General features: G+C 35.8%; 1 long non-coding RNA gene across 1 annotated transcript in view; it reads right to left on the reverse strand.

Annotated features, from left to right (window-relative positions):
- Positions 1–1,870: 1,870 nt before the first annotated feature.
- LOC136145157 (uncharacterized) overlaps positions 1,871–19,362 on the reverse strand; it is an 88,537-nt gene continuing 71,045 nt past the window's right edge. Inside the window, exon 4 of the long non-coding RNA XR_010658708.1 lies at positions 1,871–3,141. This is a non-coding gene — a long non-coding RNA (uncharacterized lncRNA). The remainder of the gene's footprint in view (positions 3,142–19,362) is intronic.

A 19,362-nucleotide genomic window follows, 5' to 3' on the forward strand; every position in this document is an offset into this window, starting at 1 on the left:
CCTTTCTCTCCACACTCTCTCCAGTATTTATTATTTCTAATTTTTTTTAACTGGTGGCCATTCTGATTAGTGTGAGGTGATATTTCACAGTAGTTTTGATTTATGTTTCTCTAATAGTTTGTGGTGTTGACCATCTTTTCATGTGCTTTTCAGCCATCTGTATGTCTTCTTTGGAGAAATGTCTATTTAGATATTTTGTCCATTTTTTTATTCAATTATTTATTTATTTTATTGAGTCTGCATGAGCTGTTTGTGCATTTTGGAAACTAATCCCTGGTATATTGTTTCATTTGTGAATATTCTCTCCCATTCTGAGGGTTGTCTTTTCCTTTGCTGTGCAAAACCTTTTAAATTTAATTAGATCCCATTTGTTTATTATTTTTATGTTCATTACTCTACCTACCCTGACTCTGGGACCCAAAAAGGTATAAGCTCTCTTATTCCCTCTCTGATTCTTCTTCTCCCTTTCTTTGATTGGGAAGAACTTTATGTAGCCATGGGCAATTGAAGGGGATTCAGTGACTATTCCTTTAACTTAATATATACTTTCTGGGTGGAAAAACTCTTTTTCGATATAATAAAATAGCACACCACTGCAAAACTAATCACAAAATTTTAAGAAACATGTGTTGTAGAACAGATTGAGCAGAGCTGGAGGGTTCAGACTATCCAGGAAGATTCAGAGAAGCTGAACTTAGGACAGAGATCTGAAGGGTAAGCAGGGATTGACTGGGTAGAAGGGCTGCATGTGTATAGGCTTGTCCATAGGAGGAAGGAAGTTGGTGTCTTTGAGAGAACAAAGTGTTTCTGGGGGGCAAAAGCAGTGGATAAAGTTGTTAATGATGAAGCTGTTGAGGAAGGCAAGGATGACATTGTGTAGGGCCCTAATAGACATGTTATGACCAAACAGACATATTTGGTTTTTGCCCTAAAAGTAAATGAAAATTGTTAACGATTTTAATTGGGAAAAGAATTTAACCAGATGTGATTTTTTAAATAATCCTTAAAAGAGAATGAGTTAAAGGGAGTGTAAAGAAGATGCTGTAAGACCAGAGACTATTTTTAAAATTAGTTCTTTTCCAACAACAACAAAAACAGTACTAATAATGCTGTAATAGATGATAGCTGGGTGCTTCTCAGGTGCCAAACATTAGGTACATTTTTGTCTCATCCCATTGAATCTTCACAAAATGATAAGCCTCACTTTAAAGGTGAGAAAGATGAGTGAGATTAAAGAATTCAAATCTAGGCAATCTACATCCAGATCTCATGTGCTCGGCAGGGTAATTGTGTGTTTTTTTTTGTTTTTTTTTTTTCTTTTCAAGTCAAAGAAAACTCATTCCAAAATATAGCTTTATTTCCTCACGCTTTTGTAATTAATAGTAGGGATGTGCAAAATGGTTATAAAGAATTAAAAATAGAAGCTATAGAACACAGTTTTTCTTTGTGTAACCTTTAAAGCATGTAGAATATAAACCTAATTAGATCGAATAGAGGATTAACTTGTAACTTGGCAAGCTTTACTTTCTGCTGCCTTATCAATTTAAAAAGAGAACACTTTATATCAGTATTAGTAATGATCTATGTTTGTAATATAGAATATTTTCTTATATTTATTTCAAACTACTAAATTGAATGATTTTACATATTTAGCAATTTCATTATTTTTTATGTTTAGATAACCCTACTAGATACAATATTAAAAAATGATCATATTCCATGTTGTGTCAAACATTTACCTCTCTGAAAATGAAAACATTTACTTTGTACAAAATCACTTTGTAGCACTATCTGTTCATTGTTTCCTATCCATGCAATATAGGTTATAGGTATAGTTTCCTTCCAAGTTAAAACAGAATGTTAGAGGAAATCTAACATTTTGTGAGCAAAATGATTCTTCATCATAAATGCCTTATATCATAAAATATTTAAAAGTACCAGAAAATACCACTTTACCATTTTAACTACAATATATAAACACAGGATGTGAAATCTCAGAGGTGTTCTTGTTTAATATCAACAATTGAAAAGAGAACCACAACATCTGCTGTTTGTGAATTTTCTCCCCATGATGTCTATTTCAATTTTTAAACTGAGTTGTGTCAGGGCTGGGATTTTTATTTTGAGATGTAGACTCTTTGCTCCCTTTTCATTTTGGACTGTGTGATGCTATGAATTTATATTTGACTACTAGAAACTAGTGGAAGGAAAATGCTGATATCTACATTGAGAGAAGTTAATAATAGAGTTTAGCAAAATTCTTTACTAAGAGCCAAGTATTTTCCAATTTATTTAATAGTTCTAGCAGCAATCCAACTCTATAGCATGGTGACTCAATTTCTGGGAGTGTTCCTAATACAATTTTCACACATGCACAAAACCATCAGATCTTCTCTTTAAAAAGATATAAAAATATGTAGAAAAAATAGAATAACACAACACAACTAAGAAATGAAAACATTTTGTTATAGTTGTATCTGATTATTTTATGTTTTTGATAGTACATCAACTACAGATAATATTATAATTATCCATGTTCCCCTTTTCCTACCCTAGAAGCAATAATTATGATTAAAGTTAAGGCTATTCATGTTTCTATATTTAGTACAAACATTATCACAGCAGAGGTCTATGTATGTACAATATTTATGATTTTTAACTGAAATACAATTATTTCATAACTGTATAAAGTGTTTTGCATTTTGTTTTGGTTACTCAGTATTCGGTCTATGAGTCCAATAAAAGTTGATATATATATGTATGCATATATATAAACATGTATATAAAAATAGTTCTGGTGTACCTATTTTTGACAGCTATGTAATATTTCATTCCTCAGTCAGTCTCCCATTTCTCTTCTGATAGATGTTGATTTGAAATATTGCAATAAAATAGTTGTATGTCTTTAGGGCATGTATAATAAATATTCTTTATAACATTTCCCCACTATACACAATAAATGTGAATTTTATATCATAAGGCATATACATTTTCCAAAACAATACATAATAATACAACATTCTGCAGGGTAGTTGTGGTGATTCTGCCAGCTCTCCTTTTTATTTATCAGTATCTTGTTATTTTTTTCCTTGATATTGCATTTTCCAGTTTTTTCTATTAAGCTTTTTTATATAGATGAGTCTGAAAAATATAAAAATGAAAAAGTAATAAAGACTATATTTAACTTTGTAATAAGGAATTGGATATTTATCTTTATCTATACATACTGGGTATACTCATCCAGGGTAGTTGTTTTAATACAATCTAATGAGCTTTGAATTTGGGCTTCCCTGGTGGCTCAGAGGTAAAAGAATCCACCTGCCAATGAGGAGACCCAGTTTGGGTACCCAGGTTGTGTCCCCGGGTCGGGAAGATGCCCTGGAGAAGAAGATGGCTGCCTGCTCTGGTATTCTTGCCCAGGAACCCTATGGACAGAGGAGTCTGGTAGGCTGCAGTCCATGGGGTCTCAAAGAGACACTATGTACCAGCCAAACAACAACAACAACTACTAAAGACTCCTAAATTTATATCTCAACTCTAGACTTCCACGTGAACTCCAGACTTATATCAATAATAAACTGTTGTACTCTCAACCTGAACATCTACAAGCATCCAAATATCAGATTTTTTCTCCCCAAACCCACTCCTTTCAACAGACTTCTTCATCACTGTCAGTGAGAACCCCAAACCTCCAACCTTGGCCTTTGCTGTTATTAACCCTTCTTATTGTCTTGTATCCCACATGAAATTGATCAAGTCCTGCTGTCTCTATTTTCAAAATACCGTAGATTTATTATTCAACCACATTTTATTATCTTCACCATCACCACTGTCACAATCCACTACTAGGGAAAACATCTCTTCCCCGATTGTTGCGATAGGCTTCTAAATTATCTTGTTGCGAGAGGAGCCAAGATGGCGGAGGAGTAGGACGGAGAGACCACTTTCTCTCCTAGAAATTCTTCAAAAAAAATAACTGAACGCAGAGCAAACTTCACAAAACAACTTCTGATCGCTAGCTGAGGTCATCAGGCGCCCAGAAAAGCAGCCCATTGTCTTCGAAAGGAGGTAGGACAAAATATAAAAGATAAAAAGCGAGACAAAAGAGCTAAGGACGGAGATCCGTCCTGGGGAAGGGACTTAATAGAGGACGTTCCCAGACACCGGGAAACCCTCGCTCTGGCGGGCCCGGGGGAAGTGTTGGAATCTCAAGAGTTTGAATCTGACTGGGAGGGATACAATAAATAAAACCCACAGATTACGAGCCTAAAAGCAACTCCCAGCAGAAGAGTACCCCAGTCGCCCGCATCCGCCACCAGCAAGTGGGGGCGGAACGGAGAGGAGCGGGCGGCATTACTTGGGGCTGGATCAGGGCCTGAGCGCCCTGAGGACAATCGGAGGGAGCTTTTGTGAGTTCCCAGCTTGAACTGTGGGAGAGCAAAGGAGAGAGAAAATTAACCGGCCCGAACACACTGCCGGCCGCTCGCAGAACAAAGGGACCGAGATTCTGGGCGGCAGAAGCCCGCCGGGAGGGTCGTGGCGAGACTGAGGGCGCGGGCGCCCGACCGGCGCGGGCGGGAACTGGGGCTGGGGACGCGGAGGGCAGAGGGCGCGCACGCCGACTGGCGCCGGCGGGGACTGAGACTGGGACCGCGCAGGGCAGAAGACGCGCGCGCCCGGGGAGAGAGCGCCCGTCAGGCGCCTGGCTGCCTGGGCCGCTCGGGCGGTGAGGGGACGGAGCTTGGACCCGGCTTTGTGTGCCGCGCTTTTGTGAATCGCCCGAGGGCTGGAGCCGCGCGCAACTTGGCTCGGGCTTCAGACAGAGCAGCCCGGAGCCTGAGCAGCACAGACCGAGAAAAGAGCGCAAGCCTCTCCCTGGAGCGCCGGCCCCTCCCCGCACAGTCCCTCCCCGCACGGCCCCTCCCGGCACAGCCCCTTCCGAACTAGCTACCTGAACAAGAATCCACCTCCGTCCACTGTGTCAGGGCGGAAATTAGGCGCAGAAGAGACCGGCAACAGAACCCAAATAAACAAAGGGAACCGCTTCAGAAGGGACCGGTGCAACAAATTAAAATCCCTGAAGAAACCACCGACTGACTACACCGGAAGGGCCTGTAGATATCGAGAAGTGTAAGCTGGAACGAGGAGCTATCTGAAGCTGAGCCGAACCCACACTGACCGCAACAGCTCCAGAGAAATTCCTAGATATATTTTTTCTTTTTCTTTTCTGTTTTTTTTTTTTTTCTTCTTTTTAAGTAAGGGAAAAAAAATTTTTTTTTTCTTTTTTCTTGGCTCTCTTTTATTTTCCTTTAAAAATTCCCTATTACTCCCCCATTACTCCTTAACTTTCATTTTCATAGATTTTTATGATTTTTTTAAATTAGGCAAAACAATTTTTTTTCTCTTTCTTTTTTCTTTTCTTTTTCTTCTTCTTTTTTTTTCTTTTCCTTTTTCTTCTTCTCTTCTCTTCTATTTTCTCTTTTTCTTTTTCTCTGATTTCTTTTAAAGCCCTCTAGCACTCCTTTTACTATGCCTTAATCTTCATTTTCAATACACTATAACCTTGCAGAAGAAAGAGAAAAAAAAAAAAAAAGAAGAAGAAGAACAGAAGCCCTATTTTTATACCAAACTTCATATATATTTCTAAAATTTCTTTTGTGTGTTTGGGTTTTTGTTTTTAATATAGTATTTTTAAGAGTCTAACCTCTACTCTAGATTTTTAATTTTTGTTTTTCAGTATATGATATAAATTGTGAACATTTAAGAATCCAATATTCAACTCCCATTTTTATTCAGGAGTGTGTTGATTACTCTCTCCCAATCTTGACTCTGTTTTCTACCTCAGAACACCTCTATTTCCTCCTTTCCCCTTCTCTTCCCAATCCAATTCTGTGAATCTTTATGGGTGTCTGGGCTACGGAGAACACTCTGGGATCAGACAACTTCGTAGATCTGTCTCTCTCCTCTTGAGTCCCCCTCTTTCTCCTCCTGCCCATCTCTATCTCCCTCCTCCCTCTCCTCTTCTCCATGTAACTCGGTGAACCTCTCTGGGTCTCCCTAACGGGGGAGAAACTTTCCACCATTAACCTAGAAGTTTTATTATCAGTGCTGTATAGTTGGAGAAGTCCTGAGACTACAGGAAGAATAAAACTGAAATCCAGAAGCAGGAGACTTAAGCCCAAAACCTGAGAACACCAGAAAACTCCTGACTACATGGATCTTTAAGTAATAAGTGACCGTACAAAAGCCTCCATACCTGCACCAAAACCAACCACCACCCAAGAGCCAATAAGTTTTAGAGCACGACATACCACGCAAATTCTCCAGCAACGCAGGAACATTGCCCTGAACGTCAACATACAGACTGCCCAAGGTCACACCTAACACATAGACCCATCTCAAAACTCATTACTGGGCACTCCATTGCTATCCAAAGAGAAGAAATCAAGATCCGCACACCAGAACACTGACGCAAGCTTCGCTAATCAGGAAACCTTGACAAGCCAATTGTCTAACCCCACCCACTGGGTAAAACCTCCACCATAAAAAGGAACCACAGACCTGCAGAATACAGAAAGCCCACTCCAGACACAGCAATCTAAACAAGATGAAAAGGCAGAGAAATACCCAACAGGTAAAGGAACATGAAAAAAGCCCACCAAGTCAAACAAAAGAGGAGGAGATAGGGAATCTACCTGAAAAAGAATTCAGAATAATGATAATAAAAATGATCCAAAATCTTGAAAGCAAAATGGAGGTACAGATAAATAGCCTGGAGACAAAGATTGAAAAGATGCAAGAAATGTTTAATAAAGATCTAGAAGAAATAAAAAAGAGTCAAGTAAAAATGAATAATGCAATGAATGAGATCAAAAACACTCTGGAGGGAACTAAGAGTAGAATAACGGAGACAGAAGATAGGATAAGTGAGGTAGAAGATAAAATGGTGGAAATAAATGAAGCAGAGAGGAAAAAAGAAAAAAGGATCAATAGAAATGAGGACAACCTCAGGGACCTCTGGGACAATGTGAAACACCCCAACATTCGAATCATAGGAGTCCCAGAAGAAGAAGACAAAAAGAAAGGCCATGAGAAAATACTCGAGGAGATAATAGCTGAAAACTTCCCTAAAATGGGGAAGGAAATAGCCACCCAAGTCCAAGAAACCCAGAGAGTCCCAAACAGGATAAACCCAAGGCGAAACACCCCAAGACACATATTAATCAAATTAACAAAGATCAAACACAAAGAACAAATACTAAAAGCAGCAAGGGAGAAACAACAAATAACACACAAAGGGATTCCTATAAGGATAACAGCTGACCTATCAATAGAAACCCTCCAGGCCAGAAGGGAATGGCAGGACATACTGAAAGTAATGAAAGAGAATAACCTACAACCTAGATTACTGTACCCAGCAAGGATCTCATTCAGATATGAAGGAGAATTCAAAAGCTTTACAGACAAGCAAAAGCTGAGAGAATTCAGCACCACCAAACCAGCTCTTCAACAAATGCTAAAGGATCTTCTCTAGACAGGAAATGCAGAAAGGTTGTATAAACGTGAACCCAAAACAACAAAGTAAATGACAACGGGACCACACCTATCAATAATTACCTTAAATGTAAATGGGTTGAATGCCCCAACCAAAAGACAAAGATTGGCTGAATGGATACAAAAACAAGACCCCTATATATGCTGTCTACAAGAGACCCACCTCAAAACAAGGGACACATACAGATTGAAAGTGAAGGGCTGGAAAAAAATATTTCACGCAAACGGAGACCAAAAGAAAGCAGGAGTCGCAATACTCATATCAGATAAAATAGACTTTCAAATAAAGGATGTGAAAAGAGACAAGGAAGGACACTACATAATGATCAAAGGATCAATCCAAGAAGAAGATATAACAATTATAAATATATATGCACCCAACATAGGAGCACCACAATATGTACGGCAAACACTAACGAGTATGAAAGAGGAAATTAATAGTAACACAATAATAGTGGGAGACTTTAATACCCCACTCACAACTATGGATAGCTCAACTGAACAGAAAATCAACAAGGAAACACAAACCTTAAATGACACAATGGACCAGCTAGACCTAATTGATATCTATAGGACATTTCACCCCAAAACAATCAACTTCACCTTTTTCTCAAGTGCACACGGAACCTTCTCCAGAATAGATCACATCCTGGGCCATAAATCTGGTCTTGGAAAATTCAAAAAAATTGAAATCATTCCAGTCATCTTTTCTGACCACAGTGCAGTAAGATTAGATCTCAATTCCAGGAAAAAAATTGTTAAAAATTCCAACATATGGAGGCTAAATAACACGCTTCTGAATAACCAACAAATCATAGAAGAAATCAAAAAAGAAATCAAAGTATGTATAGAAATAAACGAAAATGAAAACACAACAACCCAAAACCTATGGGACACTGTAAAAGCAGTGCTAAGGGGAAGGTTCATAGCATTACAGGCGCACATCAAGAAACAAGAAAAAAGCCAAATAAATAACCTAACTCTACACCTAAAGCAATTAGAGAAGGAAGAAATGAAGAACCCCAGGGTTGGCAGAAGGAAAGAAATCTTAAAAATTAGGGCAGAAATAAAAGGAAAAGAAACTAAAGAGACCATAGCAAAAATCAACAAAGCTAAAAGCTGGTTTTTTGAAAAAATAAACAAAATTGACAAACCATTAGCAAGACTCATTAAGAAACAAAGAGAGAAGAACCAAATTAACAAAATAAGAAATGAAAAGGGTGAGATCACAACAGACAACACTGAAATACAAAGGATCATAAGAGACTACTACCAGCAGCTCTATGCCAATAAAATGGACAACTTGGATGAAATGGACAAATTCTTAGAAAAGTATAACTTTCCAAAACTGAACCAGGAAGAAATAGAAGATCTCGACAGACCCATCACAAGCAAGGAAATCGAAACTGTAATCAGAAATCTTCCAGCAAACAAAAGCCCAGGACCAGATGGCTTCACAGCTGAATTCTACCAAAAATTTAGAGAAGAGCTAACACCTATCTTACTCAAACTCTTCCAGAAAATTGCAGAAGAAGGTAAACTTCCAAACTCATTCTATGAGGCCACCATCACCCTAATTCCAAAACCAGACAAAGATGCCACAAAAAAAGAAAACTACAGGCCAATATCACTGATGAACATAGATGCAAAAATCCTTAACAAAATTCTAGCAAACAGAATCCAACAACATATTAAAAAAATCATACACCATGACCAAGTGGGCTTTATCCCAGGAATGCAAGGATTCTTTAATATCCGCAAATCAATCAACGTAATACACCACATTAACAAATTGGAAGATAAAAACTATATGATTATCTCAATAGATGCAGAGAAAGCCTTTGACAAAATTCAACACTCATTTATGATTAAAACTCTCCAGAAAGCAGGAATAGAAGGAACATACCTCAACATAATAAAAGCTATATATGACAAACCCACAGCAAGCATCACCCTCAATGGTGAAAAATTGAAAGCATTTCCTCTGAAATCAGGAACAAGACAAGGATGCCCACTCTCACCACTACTATTCAACATAGTGTTGGAAGTTTTGGCCACAGCAATCAGAGCAGAAAAAGATATAAAAGGAATCCAGATAGGAAAAGAAGAAGTGAAACTCTCGCTGTTTGCAGATGACATGATCCTCTACATAGAAAACCCTAAAGACTCTTCCAGAAAATTACTAGAGCTAATTAATGAATATAGTAAAGTTGCAGGATATAAAATTAACACACAGAAATCCCTTGCATTCCTATACACTAACAATGAAAAAATAGAAAGAGAAATTAAGGAAACAATACCATTCACCATTGCAACAAAAAGAATAAAATACTTAGGAGTATATCTACCTAAAGAAACAAAAGACCTATACATAGAAAATTATAAAACACTAATGAAAGAAATCAAAGAGGACACATACAGATGGAGAACCTTACCGTGTTCATGGATTGGAAGAATCAATATTGTCAAAATGGCTATTCTACCCAAAGCAATCTATAGATTCAATGCAATCCCTATCAAGCTACCAAGGGTATTTTTCACAGAACTAGAACAAATAATTTCACAATTTGTATGGAAATACAAAAAACCTCGAATAGCCAAAGTAATCTTGAGAAAGAAGAATGGAACTGGAGGAATCAACCTGCCTGACTTCAGACTCTACTACAAAGCCACAGTCATCAAGACAGTATGGTACTGGCACAAAGACAGAAATATAGATCAATGGAACAGAATAGAAAGCCCAGAGATAAATCCACGAACCTATGGACACCTCATCTTTGACAAAGGAGGCAAGGATATACAATGGAAAAAAGACAATCTCTTTAACAAGTGGTGCTGGGAAAACTGGTCAACCACTTGTAAAAGAATGAAACTAGAACACTTCCTAACACCATACACAAAAATAATCTCAAAATGGATTAAAGATCTAAATGTAAGACCAGAAACTATAAAACTCCTAGAGGAGAACATAGGCAAAACACTCTCCGACATAAATCACAGCAAGATCTTCTATGACCCATCTCCCAGAATATTGGAAATAAAAGCAAAAATAAACAAATGGGACCTAATGAAAATTAAAAGCTTTTGCACAACTAAGGAAACTATAAGTAAGGTGAAAAGACAGCCCTCAGATTGGGAGAAAATAATAACAAATGAGGAAACAGACAAAGGATTAATCTCAAAAATATACAAGCAACTCCTGAAGCTCAATTCCAGAAAAATAAACGACCCAATCAAAAAATGGGCCAAAGAACTAAACAGACATTTCTCCAAAGAAGACATACAGATGGCTAACAAACACATGAAAAGATGCTCAACATCACTCATCATCAGAGAAATGCAAATCAAAACCACAATGAGGTACCATTACACGCCAGTCAGGATGGCTGCTATCCAAAAGTCTACAAGCAATAAATGCTGGAGAGGGTGTGGAGAAAAGGGAACCCTCTTACACTGTTGGTGGGAATGCAAACTAGTACAGCCACTATGGAAAACAGTGTGGAGATTTCTTAAAAAACTGGAAATAGAACTGCCATATGACCCAGCAATACCACTTCTGGGCATACACACTGAGGAATCCAGATCTGAAAGAGACACGTGCACCCCAATGTTCATCGCAGCACTGTTTATAATAGCCAGGACATGGAAGCAACCCAGATGCCCATCAGCAGATGAATGGATAAGGAAGCTGTGGTATATATACACCATGGAATATTACTCAGCCATTAAAAAGAATTCATTTGAATCAGTTCTAATGAGATGGATGAAACTGGAGCCCATTATACAGAGTGAAGTAAGCCAGAAAGATAAAGAACATTACAGTATACTAACACATATATACGGAATTTAGATAGATGGTAGCGACAACCCTATATGCAAAATAGAAAAAGAGACACAGAAGTACAGAACAGACTTTTGAACTCTGGGGGAGAACGTGAGGGTGGGATGTTTTGAAAGAACAGCATGTATATTATCTATGGTGAAATAGACCACCAGCCCAGGTGGGATGCATGAGTCAAGTGCTCGGGCCTGGTGCACTGGGAGGACCCTGAGGAGTCGGGTGGAGAGGGAGGTGGGAGGGGGGATCGGGATGGGGAATACGTGTAACTATATGGCTGATTCATGTCAATGTATGACAAAACCCACTGAAATGTTGTGAAGTGATTGGCCTCCAACTAATAAAATAATATTAAAAAAAATAAAAAAAAAATAAAAAAAATAAAAAGAAAAACAAAAAAATAAATAAATAAAATAAATTATCTTGTTGCCTTCATCTTTGCCTGCTTATAGTCTATTCTCAAAATTGCTGTGGTCTACTAACACATAATTCACATTATGTTTCTTCTGCTACATATTTCTCTGCCTTTCTACAGCCATATTGCCATCTTCTCTATTTGTAAAATACAAGTAGCTTCCCCTATGTGTACCTTGAGCTAGTACACTTCTTCCAGACATATACAATGTCTATTTTATTCAAAAGCTATTTCAGAGGTGATTTTCAGTCTTTCTATCAAAAATTTCAATAACCTTTCCATGCAACATACCCAGAATATTATATCTCCCTTTTCTACAATATCTTTTTCTCCTTAACACTTATCAATAGATAATATGCATGGTAACTAATGTGTTGCAGTTCATGGGTTTCAAAGAGTCAGACATAACTTAGCGACTGAACAACAGTAACAACATATTTGATTGGTTCCTTAGCTCTTAGCACAGTGCCAATTACATGAAAGATACATTCAGTATTTCTTAATTTCATGAAAGATATATCTAGTGAATGTTAGTTTTAACATAAATTATGCACTATATAACATTGTTGAAAATATAAATTAAAAATTATTTGCCAATTATAAATGTTTAAATACTTTGAAAATGAGTTTCTGAAGAGATAGCTTTACAGTATCTCTAAAACATGATTTTTAACACGGTTGCCACTTAACAAGTATCAAGTTGCTTTTTTGGTTATTTTTTTATCAATTTATATAGCTACTAAAAAAAAGATGCAGCCATTTTCCATTTGGATATAGTGAAAAACAAATTTTGTGTATTAAAATAAGTGTTTAACTACAGAACCATTCATATCTTTTCAAAATGCTGTTAGACCATATCCAACTCCATCAAGTGTGTCTGTGACACATTAGGCAAAGGATATCTTTCATGATATAAATAAGACATATTATTACAATTTCTTTGCTTTCTGAAGAATTCTTCTTCAAATACATTTCCCATATATATATATATGATAATATACATGATATATATATATATGATAATATACATGATATATATATGATATACAAATCTGGCAATGTCCCAATTTTTTACTAGCCAAAAGTATTACAAAATGGAATATATATATATATACATATACATATTTCAAATATTTGAATGCCTTACATAAATTTAGAACACATTACTGAGAAATAGATGCAAGTTGAATTTATTTGAGAATGAAATCACTTAAAATCCTGCTGTGAGACAATCATTAGAGCATAGTAAGCTGCGGTCTTCGCTTCAGTTTTGCTCACAGTACCTAACTCATTATAAATTTACCCATATTTTCTCTAATTTAATAACATTGACTTGTCCCCATCATCTCCTGCCTCTAAAATAAGTGAACCACGAACTTTTGATTATGATCTTGCAGTCATAGAAAACTTGGAAAATATAATCACAATTTAAAATTAACTCTTTGTCTTTAGGTTGAAAAAAATGCTTTGAATTGCATACCTTTTCTTAACCACAGGTGATATTTCATAAGTTTAAAGGACTGTTTCAAAAAAAAGAAGGTACTTTCAAATAATTTTCCATGCCTTCATTCAGCAGGTAACCCAAACTTTCATAATCCCCAAATGCTGCACTTCAAAGTTATGCTTAGGAAAAAAATATTGAAAAGAGCAGCCTCTCTTTCCAGTTGATTTAAAACATCACTAGCTTATTTTCAGTACACATATGGAGTTACTTTTAAAAAGAAATCTTGGAATATTGCCAGACTACATACAGGAAAGGCTTTTCTCCAGAGAGAGCTAAAATTCATTATCTGAGCTTTGGGACACCCATGTTCCTTCAAAATTTGGACACATCTTTGTTCCTCCATGATTAGTGATAGGAGTTTGACTTAAAATAAGAGACTACTCATTATGAAACTAGAGTGTGCAGAAACCAAAGGATTGCCATGTTTTGAATTGAAACTGATTAATATACACTTAAATAAAATATTAGTTCCATGATGTGATAGCTTTTGAAAAAAAAACTAGAGTATTTTTTATCTGAACTTATTTACAAACATAAGACATTATGTATTTATAAGTAACAGGAAGTTGAAGTTTGGACACTTTATGTTACTTCTCTTCTTAAATGGTTGGCTTCTTTTATTTAAACCTATCTGATTATTTTTTTAGAAGAAAATCCATAAATCCTACACATTTAAAGACAATATAATTATTTTGTTATTGTTGCTAAGTGGCCATTCACAGCAATAAATGTTTAAGAAATTAGGTCTATTTGTGATCCATAAAATAAATCCAGCAAAGTGGACAACAGAGTTACAAATTGAAAAAATAAAAGCAAAGTCAACATAGTGATTTCAGTAATAATCTGTAACATTGCACTGTGAAATACTACATAGAGATAATTATTTTCTAGATACTTATATAAGTATTTCTTTCTTTGGTGAAATGGTAAAATAAAATCCGCATAATTGATGATGAAGAGCCAACAATACAAAACAAAATTAATATGCATTAATGTAATACAAATTAATAAGCACAGGCATATTGTCTCTAAAGTACACAATACTAACCTATGCAGTGGATTCGTACAATAAAGAAAATGTTAAGAGACTATTGTTAAAATGTCAGTCTTACACATAAGAAAAAATAAGCTCATTTTGTTGCATGCTGAATACAGAAACTAAGGAACTTGCTTATGCCCATTTTAATCATTGGGAAAGATATATGCAGAATTTCAGAAACTACTTGATGGAAGAAAAAGCTTTGGCATGCTGGAAGTGCATTTTATATCACAACTGAGCATTACATATCAGAGGAGTTTTTAACCACTGTGATTTTGTCCACAAAGAAGGTCTGGACACTTTCTGTATCTGCATAATTTGATGGACTCAGGTATTCTGAGCTTAATGATGAATTATTTCAAATGGAACCAAGTGTAAGTTCTATTTAAAAGAGTAATGGTAGGGCAGGACAGGATTACTTCTGTGAAATGAATTAGAACACTATGAACTGCAATATATCAGTGATAAGTCTAGCATATTTCAGTACTGCTGCTATTGGAGAAATGAGTCTGAATCACTTGAGCATCACAAATCCTAGGCCATATTTTTATTTCCAGTCGTGCCCTTTGTGCTGCTTCCAAATACGCAGCTCTAGCTAATTTCAAAGGCAGTAGATGAGAGATAAAGAAGAGTAAGGATTGTTCTACCTCAGCAATTCACGATCCCTCTAAGGCCACTGATTTCGAAAGAATATGGAGACCTTGGTGTCTCAGCAGAAGAGAAGCGGCTACTCTTTTCTATCCCATTCCCGTGAGGCAGCACGAGCATTTATCCAGTTTACCACAGCAAATGACTCTCCATGTCCAGAAAATTACAACACTCTTCCTCCTTTCACTCCAAGGAGTCATAAAACCTAAATTAAACATAACTGTCCAAATAATTATTTTCAGCTATGTTAACAAGTCAACAAGGGAAATAAATGGAGTCATTTGATTTGAATAATTTTATAATATGAAAAATAATAATGTATAACTTTTACACATTGCTTATTACATTTTAAATTCTTATTTAAAAAATATTTATGGGCCTAGTGTAGAGCTTCATAGTATATTACTAAAATGTATATTCCTCATTCTAAAATCCTTAAAACTTACTAAGTATTACTTCTTTCTGGTTTCTTATGGATTAATCCCATTTTCTCCTTTGAAATTATTCTTCATTTCCATTTATATACATTTAAAAGGCTTGTTTAATTATAATATTTTAGTAATATGTTTCAGTGTTCAAATTACTTATAACTTATCTACATAGTTATGCTAATATTTGAAGAAATGGATAAATATTTATAGTTTTATGAACTCCATTAACTAAAATGTCATTTCATTGAAAAGCAGAGACTAAAAGCTACTGAGAGGGAATACACTTTTAGGTTAGGAAACTTTAGATATATGTACTAAAAATATCTAATATTTATTGACTACTTACCAGATTTCACTCACTATACTCTTATATATGCATCATTTCATTTAATCATTGTACAGCCCTATGAGTTAGCATTATTTTGACCCATTTTAAAGACATAAAAATGAAGAATTACAGAAAGTAAGTAAATTGCTCAAGATGATGGATGGGGAAGACTTGGAGCTTGAATGCAGATCTATCTGAATTGAGAATTCTTTTTTTGACAATGTTTTATTATTATTCTGGGCTTCCCTAATAGCTCAGCTGGTAAAGAATCTGCCCGCAATGCGGGAGACCTGGGTTCGATCTCTGGGTTGGGAAGATTCCTGGAGAAAGGAAAGACTACCAACTCTGGCCTAGAGATTTCCATGGACTGTATAGTCCGTGGGGTGACAAAGAGCTGGAAAGAGTCTCAAAGAGTAGGAATTATTATTCTAGTGACACAATGTTCTAGGCTAGAAAAATTCTAAGGTACAATTTCTAGTTAAACAGATTGAGTTTTAGGATTATGTTTGTTCAATAAGGGCTTGTAAATCGAATGCATAAAATATATGCTATTTTGAAAACATAGAGTCTATTTTGTGTGTCAGTTCTGTGTTGAGTGCAGACTAAAATAATTAATACATGGCCCTAGCAGAAAGGACCACTAAAAAATAGAGCAGTACATTTTTTCTGCAAAGCTCCAGGTAGTACATATCTTAAACTTTTGGGGGCCACATAGTTTCTCAAAACTACTTCACTCTGTCATTTTTTAGCATGGAATTTGCTACAGAGAATCTATAAATGCATAAGCGTTGTTATAGTGCAATAAATCTTTATGAAGAATACAGAAATTTAAATTTCATATTAAGTGTCAATAAATATTATTAATCTTATTATTATTTTCATCAATTTAAATGTAAAAATACAGCCTAGCTCATTGGATGGACTTGGCCAGTTAACCAAGTCACAAGCCATAAATAGCTACTAAGCACTAAAGTTTGCTTGGTGAGGGCTCAGTAGCCTCAGTCATGTCCAACTCTTTGCAACCCTATGGACTGTAGCCTGCCAGGTTCCCCTGTCCATGGGATTCTCCAGGTAAGAATATGAGAGGGTTGTCATGCCCTCCTCCAGGGGATCTTCCCAACCCAGTGATGGAACCAATATCTCATGCATCTCCTGCATTACAGGCAGATTCTTTACCACTGAGACACTGAGGAAGCCCAAGCACTTAAATTTAAGTAATTCAAATTGATATATACTGTAAGCATAAAATATACACCAGATTTTAAAGATTTGGTATAACTTTTTAAAAAAAATAATTTTACATTGATTTTATTTGGAAATAATAAGTTTTTGATATGATTAAACAAATTATTAAAATTAAGTTCACCTGTTTTATTTTTCCCTTTTTCTTAACATAAGTTCTAGAAATTTTAAAATTACACATGTGGATCACATTAGAATTCTCTATATTTCTAAAATGTTACTTTAGATGTAATAACATCTGTACTTAAACAGATACCTACCTACATTAGTAAGCAATTTTAGGGATTTGTTAGCTATTGAATCAGGATAAAGAGTCTTTAAAGAAAATTTTTAAAAACTCAATCATGTTTTAAAAGTAAAGTCAATACACACAATGGAATATTACTCAGCCACTAAAAAGAATACATTTGAATCAGTTCTAATGAGATGGATGAAACTGGAGTCTATTATATAGAGTGAAGTAAGCCAGAAAGAAAAACACCAATACAGTATACTAACGCATAAATATGGACTTTAGAAAGATGATAATGATAACCCTGTATGCGAGACAGCAAAAGAGACACAGATGTATTGAACAGTCTTTTGGACTCTGTGGGAGAACACGAGGGCGGGATGATATGGGAGAATGGCATTGAAACATGTAAATTATCACATGTGAAACGAATCTCCAGTTCAGGTTTGATGCATGAGACAGGGTGCTTGGGGCTGGTGCACTGGGATGACCCAGAGGGATGGGATGGGGAGGGAAGTGGGAGGGGGGTTCAGGATGGGGAACACATGTACACCCATGGAGGATTCAAGTCAGTGTATGGCAAAACCAATACAATATTGTAAAGTGAAATAAATAAATAAATAATTTTTTAAAAAATAAGTAAAGGTAAAGTCAATAGTTTCTAGACAGAAAAGGAACCAAGGCACTCAAGACACAAATTCTGGCACTGTTTGCGTAAGTCTGGGGAATTAAAAGTTGTTCATCACTACTAGAAAATAAATTATAATATAGAAAAAAATGACAAAAGATGATGTTACATGAGTTAATCAAGATTGGATCATGGATCCAATCCAATCCAATCCAATCCAATCCAAGAAGGATCTGTTTGGCATGCTAAGGATCTTAAACTTTATCTAAAAATGAAGACACTGACAAATGTTAGGCACCAATAGGCACTCTGAACTATTCAGAAAACGTACTCATTTAGATAGAGGAAGGAAATAGTCAGAGATAAGTCTCATGCTACCTGCTAATAGCACTGGGTAAACTGTGGTGTCATCTGATGACAAATGAAACACAGCACTAGAAAATGATGACTTCTTGGTATGTTTGCAGGTTTATTTATCCACTTACTTGTTTTGTGGAGGTTGGTGCTCAGGGGTGTTAAGACAATCAAAAAGCATTGGATCAGACATATGGATACTTAGTAGTTGAATGGTAGTTTTTCTGATATATGGACATTTCAGCTTTGAACCCAAGCAGTACTAAGTCATAAAATCAGATATGACAACTGTAGGAATAGAGATCCAGACATAGGAAACAGATGTGTGGACAACAGTTGGCGGGGGAGCGGGCATTATGCTATGTGAAGTTAGTCAGACAGAGAAAGACAAATAACCATATGAACTCTCTTGTACATGGAATCTTTTTTACAAAAAAAAAAAAAACTAAAAGAAAGACAGAAGGGAAAATAAAAAATAAGCTAGTATACAGAAAAAAAGATGGTAGCCTCAGAGAGGAGGTGCGGGGATGGGGAAATGGGTGAAGTGGGTCAAAAGATAAAAGAGGAAAAAAAATTCAGTTGATGTGAAATACACAAAAAATTTTTGAATCATATTTAAAATATTGAGTTCACATATATACTTTTATTAAAAAAGAAAAAAAATAGCTAACAAAAATGGTGCATTTAGATTTACGAGATATGGAAATAAAGTCAGAGCCCAAGAGATGTTGCTATTTGAAAAGTCCCTATAATCTTCCAAGCCTCATTCTTATAGAAGAAATAATGATATTCTTCAGTAATTATTTTTCATTAAAAAGGGAAAGAATGAAAATTGGCAGCATGTTTGAAGATAGAGGAGATGATGTGGTCAAATTTTAGTAACTGGATCCCATCATGAATCTATCACTTTTCAAAATCTGCATTAAATTCTCTGCTAACATGTAATGTGTTAATAGAATTACAATGAAAGTAAACATCTCCATGGAGAGAACGGAGGAAGAAGAATAAGACACGACTTTGAAGCTACAAAGATATAGACATAAAACATGCTGCTACTCCTCAAAAGAAACAAAAGAAATACAAGAAAAAGATTGTGTTATTTTGCTCTTCTAACAACTACCTACCTAACAAGCTAACTAAATCACTGTT

Source organism: Muntiacus reevesi, chromosome 12 (assembly GCF_963930625.1).
Source record: "Muntiacus reevesi chromosome 12, mMunRee1.1, whole genome shotgun sequence".
Lineage (NCBI taxonomy): Eukaryota > Metazoa > Chordata > Mammalia > Artiodactyla > Cervidae > Muntiacus > Muntiacus reevesi.